The sequence below is a fragment of the Chamaea fasciata genome, unplaced genomic scaffold (genome assembly GCF_029207755.1).
Source record: "Chamaea fasciata isolate MVZ Bird 193981 ecotype frontalis unplaced genomic scaffold, bChaFas1.0.hap1 SCAF_1056, whole genome shotgun sequence".
Taxonomy (NCBI): domain Eukaryota; kingdom Metazoa; phylum Chordata; class Aves; order Passeriformes; family Sylviidae; genus Chamaea; species Chamaea fasciata.
Window position 1 is genome coordinate 26,680 of NW_027095141.1, and position 6,347 is coordinate 33,026.

Below are 6,347 nucleotides of genomic sequence, written 5' to 3' on the forward strand. Positions count from 1 at the left end.
CCCGGGGTCAGTGACACGGGGGGACACCGGGGGGACACAGCCCGGGGTCAGTGACACCGGGGGGACACAGCCCGGGGTCAGTGACACCAGGGGGACACCGGGGGGACACAGCCCGGGGTCAGTGACACGGGGGGACACCGGGGGGACACAGCCCGGGGTCAGTGACACCAAGGGGACACAGCCCGGGGTCAGTGACATCGGGGGACACCGAGGGGACCCAGCCCGGGGTCAGTGACACCGAGGGGACACAGCCCGGGGTCAGTGACACGGGGGGACACCGAGGGGACACAGCCCGGGGTCAGTGACACCAGGGGACACCGAGGGGACACAGCCTGGGGTCAGTGACACCGGGGGGACACAGCCCGGGGTCAGTGACACGGGGGGACACCGAGGGGACACAGCCCGGGGTCAGTGACACGGGGGGACACCGGGGGGACACAGCCCGGGGTCAGTGACACCGAGGGGACACAGCCCGGGGTCAGTGACACCAGGGGGACACCGAGGGGACACAGCCCGGGGTCAGTGACACCGAGGGGACACAGCCCGGGGTCAGTGACACGGGGGGACACCGGGGGGACACAGCCCGGGGTCAGTGACACCGAGGGGACACAGCCCGGGGTCAGTGACACCGGGGAGACACAGCCCGGGGTCAGTGACACCGGGGGGACACCGAGGGGACACAGCCCGGGGTCAGTGACACCGGGGAGACACAGCCCGGGGTCAGTGACACCGGGGGGACACCGAGGGGACACGGGGAGGGGCCGGCTCCGGGGTTGGGGTGGGAGAGGGTGAGGGAAGGGCCGGGAGAAATCTGGGAAGGGACCCCCTGGATCCCAGAAAATTCCCCCTGCAGGGCCCATTCCCTGGAATTGTCTGGGATCAGCGCCACTTTTCATCTGGAATCTCTCCCAGAATTCCATGGAACCCCTGGAAACCCCCTGGGATCATCCCCTGGGAAAGGATCCCCTGGGATGGAGGTGGAGATTCCCACAGGGACCCTCTGGAATATCCCTCTGGAATATCCCGGGAAGGGCCGAGGATCGGGAGAACTTTGGGAAGGGATCCCAAATACGGGACACGGCCTTTCCCACAGGGACCCGCTGGAATATCCTGGAAAAGTGACAGTTCCTCGGGAGAGAAATCCGGGAATGAATTCCCGCTCTCCCCATGGATATTCCCACAGGATCCCACAGGGATTATCCCAAAAAAAAACCAACAAAAAAAACCCCTCCTGACCATTCCTCGGGAGAAATCGGGGAAGGGATCCCCTGGATCCCAAAACTTCCCCCTGCAGGGGGAATTCTCACGGAATTTCTCCAGGAATTCTCTGGAATTCCCCCTGCAGGGTCCATTCCCGGGAGAAATCCGGGATCAGCGCCACTTTTCTCATGGAATTTCTCCTGGAATTCCCTGGAATTCCTCCTGCAGGATCCCCCGGCCAAAAGGATGCCACGAAGGGAATTTGGGACCTCGACCCCTGCTCGTGTGTGGAATTCCCCCAGGAATTCCCTGGAATTCTCTCAGCAGGGTCCGTTTCTCTGGGAATCCAGCCGGGAAAATCCTGGGGGAAAGGGCGGAGGGGTTGGGAGAGCGGGGAAAGATTTTTTGGGATTTTTGGGGGGAAATTTTTCGGGATTTTTGGGGATTTTTTTTTGGTTTGGGGAAATTTTTTTTGTTTTATTTTTGGGGATATTTTTGGGATTTTGGGAGGGGGGTTTTTGGATATTTTTGGGATTTGAGGGGATTTCAGGGGGGAAACTTTGGGGATTTTTGGGGGGATTTGGTTTTTTTTTAATTTTGGGGGATTTTTTGGGATTTGGGGGATTTTGGGGGGATTTTTTTGCGGGGAATTTTGTAGGATTTGGGGGAGGGCGTTTTTTTAATTTTGGGAGGATTTTTTTGAGATGTTTTTGGGATTTGGGGGGAGTTTCCTTGGGATTTTGGGGAGGGGCATCTTTGGGGATTTTGGAGGGATTTTTCGGGATTTTTTTTAATATTTGGGGAAAAAATTGGGGGATTTTTTTAATTTTGGAATTTTTAGGGATTTTGGGGGGATTTGGGGAATTTTTTTTGAATTTTGGAAATTTTGGGGGAATTTGGGGGGAACGTTGGGGGATTTTTTTAAAATTTTGGAATTTTTAGGGATTTTTAGGGACTTGGGGTAAATTTTTTTTGAATTTTGGAAATTTTTGGGGAATTTGGGTGGCTTTTTGGGGATTTTTTTAAATTTTGGAATTTTTAGGGATTTGGGGGGAATTTTTTTTTTAAATTTCGGAATTTTGGGGGATTTTTTTAAAATTTCTTTTTGGGGGGAGGATTTTGGGGCATTTTTGGGGAATTTCTTTTCTGAGGAACATTTTTTGGGGGGAATATTTTGGGATCGAGGCGAGGGGAAACATTTTCCCCCTGGGACTGGAGCTTTTCCCGGTCGGATCCCGGGTTAAATTCCCTCCTTTTCCCAGTTTTCCCCGCTTGTCCCCGCGCTGTCCCCGCGGTGCCACCCCCGCGCTGATCCGGCCAGCGCCAGGTCACCGCCGCTGTCCCCAAGGCACGCGACAGGGACACGGGGTGGCCTCGGTCACCTTCGGCACCGCGGGCGGGGACAGGGGACAGACACGGGCCGGGCCGGGGACAGGGACAAGGACAAAGGACAAGGGACAAGGGACGGGGACAGGGGACAGGGACAGGGACAAGGGACAGGGACAAGGGACAAGGGACAAGGGACAGGGACAAGGGACTGGGACAGGGACAAGGGACTGGGACAGGGACAGGGGACAGGGACAGGGGACAGGGACAGGGACAAGGGACGGGGACAAGGGACAAGGGACGGGGACAAGGGACAGGGACAAGGGACGGGGACAAGGGACAAGGGACAGGGACAAGGACAGGGACAGGGACAAGGGACAAGGGACAAGGGACAAGGGACAAGGGACAAGGGACAGGGACAAGGGACAGGGACAAGGGACAGGGACAAGGGACAGGGACGGGGACAGGGACGGGGACAGGGACGGGGACAGGAAAAGGTCCTGGAAGGAAAAGGAGCAGGGACAGCAGCGGGAAAAGGGACAGAAGGGACAGGGACAGGAGAAGGAGACAGGAATGGGGGACAGGAAAGGGGATGGGAGCAGGGACGGGGACAGGGGACAGAAAAGGGGACAGGAAAAGGGACAGGGACAGGAGAAGGAAAAAGGACAGGGACAGGAAAAGGAGACAGGAGAAGGGACAGGAAAGGGGACAGGGACAGGGGACAGGGGACAGAAAAGGGGACAGGGACAGGTAAAGGAGACAGAAAAAGGGACAGGAAAAGGGACGGGGACAGGGGACAGAAAAGGGGACAGGAGCAGGGACGGGGACAGGAGAAGGACAGGGACGGGGACAGGAGAAGGACAGGGACAGGGGACAGGGACAGGAGCAGGGGACAGAAAAGGGGACAGGAGCAGGGACAGGGGACAGGAGAAGGACAGGGACAGGAGCAGGGGACAGAAAAGGGGACAGGAGCAGGGACGGGGACAGGAGAAGGACAGGGACAGGGGACAGGGACAGGAGCAGGGGACAGAAAAGGGGACAGGAGCAGGGACAGGGGACAGGAGAAGAGGGAAGACTCAGGACTGTCCCCTCTGGAGTCCCCCCCGTGCCAGGACAGCGCGGGGACAGCGCGGGGACAGCGCGGGCAGCATCGATCCCCCGCGGGTGGCCGCAGTGTCCCCGCAGTGTCCCCGCAGTGTCCCCGCGCTGTCCCCGGCGCCTGCCGGGTAATTCCATGGATTTTCCCTCTCCCGCTTTCCCAGGGGCACCGGGGCACCGGGGGAGGGGCCGGGCGTGGAACTTTAAATTCAATTAAAATGAAAATTAATTAAACTTGGCGACAAGGGGGGGTGGGGGGACACATCCGTCAGTGTCCCCAAATCTCCCTCCTGTCCCCAATCCTCCCTCCAGGGCCGGGCGCAGGCGGGAATTTGGGGGATTTCGGGAATTTGGCGGCACCAAATTCTGGGATCATCCCGGGAGGGCCGGGCAGGGCTGGAGCGGCTCCAGCAGGAAAAGCGGGAATGCTCAGCCTGGAAAACATTCCCGGAGCTCCGGGCTGAGCTCAGCTGGGATTCCCAAAATTCCAGAGGAATGGTGGGACAGGAGGCAGGGAATGGGGGAAAGGGGAGATTGGGGGATTTGGGGGAAGGAATTCCCAGAGGATCCTTGGGAATGTCCAAGGAATGGATCGGAGCCCCCTGGGGTGGTGGAATTGTCCCTGGAATGAGCTCCGAGGTCCCTTCCCACCCAAACCGCTCCGGGAGTCTGGGATTTGGGGACAGGACAGAGGTCTGGGGACGGGACAGGGATTTGGGGACAGGGATTTGGGGACAGGACAGAGGTCTGGGGACGGGACAGGGATTTGGGGACAGGGATTTGGGGACAGGAGGGAGGTCTGGGGACAAGACAGGGATTTGGGGACAGGGATTTGGGGACAGGAGAGAGGTTTGGGGACAAGACAGGGATATGGGGACAGGGATTTGGGGACAGGGATTTGGGGACAGGAGAGAGGTTTGGGAACAAGACAGGGATTTGGGGACAGGTCAGGGATTTGGGGACAGGGATTTGGGGACAGGACAGGGATTTGGGGACAGGACAGAGGTCTGGGGACGGGACAGGGATTTGGGGACAGGGATTTGGGACAGGAGAGAGGTTTGGGGACAAGACAGGGATATGGGGACAGGGATATGGGGACAGGACAGGGATTTGGGGACAAGACAGGGATATGGGGACAGGTATTTGGGGACAGGACAGGGATTTGGGACAGGAGAGAGGTTTGGGGACAGGACAGGGATATGGGGACAGGGATTTGGGGACAGGGATTTGGGGACAAGACAGGGATTTGGGGACAGGAGGGAGGTCTGGGGATGGGACAGGGATTTGGGGACAGGGATTTGGGGACAGGAGAGAGGTTTGGGGACAAGACAGGGATTTGGGGACAGGGATTTGGGGACAGGGATTTGGGGACAGGACAGAGGTTTGGGGACAGGACAGAGGTCTGGGGATGGGACAGGAATTTGGGGACAGAAGATTTGGGGACAGGACAGGGATTTGGGACAGGAGAGAGGTTTGGGGACAAGACAGGGATATGGGACAGGACAGGGATTTGGGGACAGGGATTTGGGGACAGGGATTTGGGGACAGGACAGGGATTTGGGGACAGGACAGGGATTTGGGGACAGGGATTTGGGGACAGGGATTTGGGGACAGGGATTTGGGGACAGGACACAGGTTTGGGGACAGGAGAGAGGATTGGGGGCAGGAGAGAGATTTGGGGACAGATCAGGGATTTGGGGACAGGACAGAGGTTTGGGACAGGACAAAAGATTTGGGGACAGGACAGGGATTTTGGGACAGATCAGGGATTTGGGGACAGGACACAGGTTGGGGACAGAAGATTTGGGGACAGACCAGGACAGCACAGGGGTTTGGGGACAGCAAGGAGGTCTGGGGGTAGGAGAAATACTCAGGGACAAGATCGGGACTTGGGGACAGGAGGGAGATTTGGGGACAGGCCACAGGTTTGGGGACAGGACACGGATTTGGGGACAGCGTGGAAGTCTGGGAGACAGGACAGGTTTGGGGACAGGACACAGGTTGGGGACAGGACAGATGATTGGGGACAGGTCAGGGGTTTGGGGACAAGACAGGGATTATGGGGACAGGACACGGATTTGGGGACAGGACACGGATTTGGGGACAGGACACAGGTTGGGGACAGGACAGATTTTTGGGGACAGCACAGAGGTGTGGGGACAGGAGGGAGGATTTGGGGACAGGACACAGGTCTGGGGACAGGAGGGAGGTCTGGGGACAGCTCAGGGATTTGGGGCCTCCCCCATCCCAGGAAAAGGGCTCAGGGCAGGGATCGGGAATGTTCCCCGGGATCGGGAATGTTCCCCCCGGGATTGGGAGTGTTCCCATGGATCGGGAATGTTCCCCCATCCCGCTCCATATCCATGGGAACATTCCCAGGCCCGTCTCCATGGAAACCGCAGGGATGGGACAGAGGGACAGTGTGGGGACAGAGGGGACAGAGGGACAGAGGGACAGAGGGACAGACGGACAGGGGGACAGAGGGACAGAGGGACAGGGACAGAGGGACAGGGGGACAGGGGGACAGAGGGACAGAGGGACAGGGGGACAGGGGGACAGGGGGACAGAGGGACAGAGGGACAGGGACAGAGGGACAGGAGGGACAGAGGGACAGAGGGACAGAGGGACAGGGGGACAGGGGGACAGGGGAGGGGACAGGGGGACAGAGGGGACAGAGGGACAGAGGGACAGAGGGGACAGGGGGACAGGGGGGACAGGGGGAC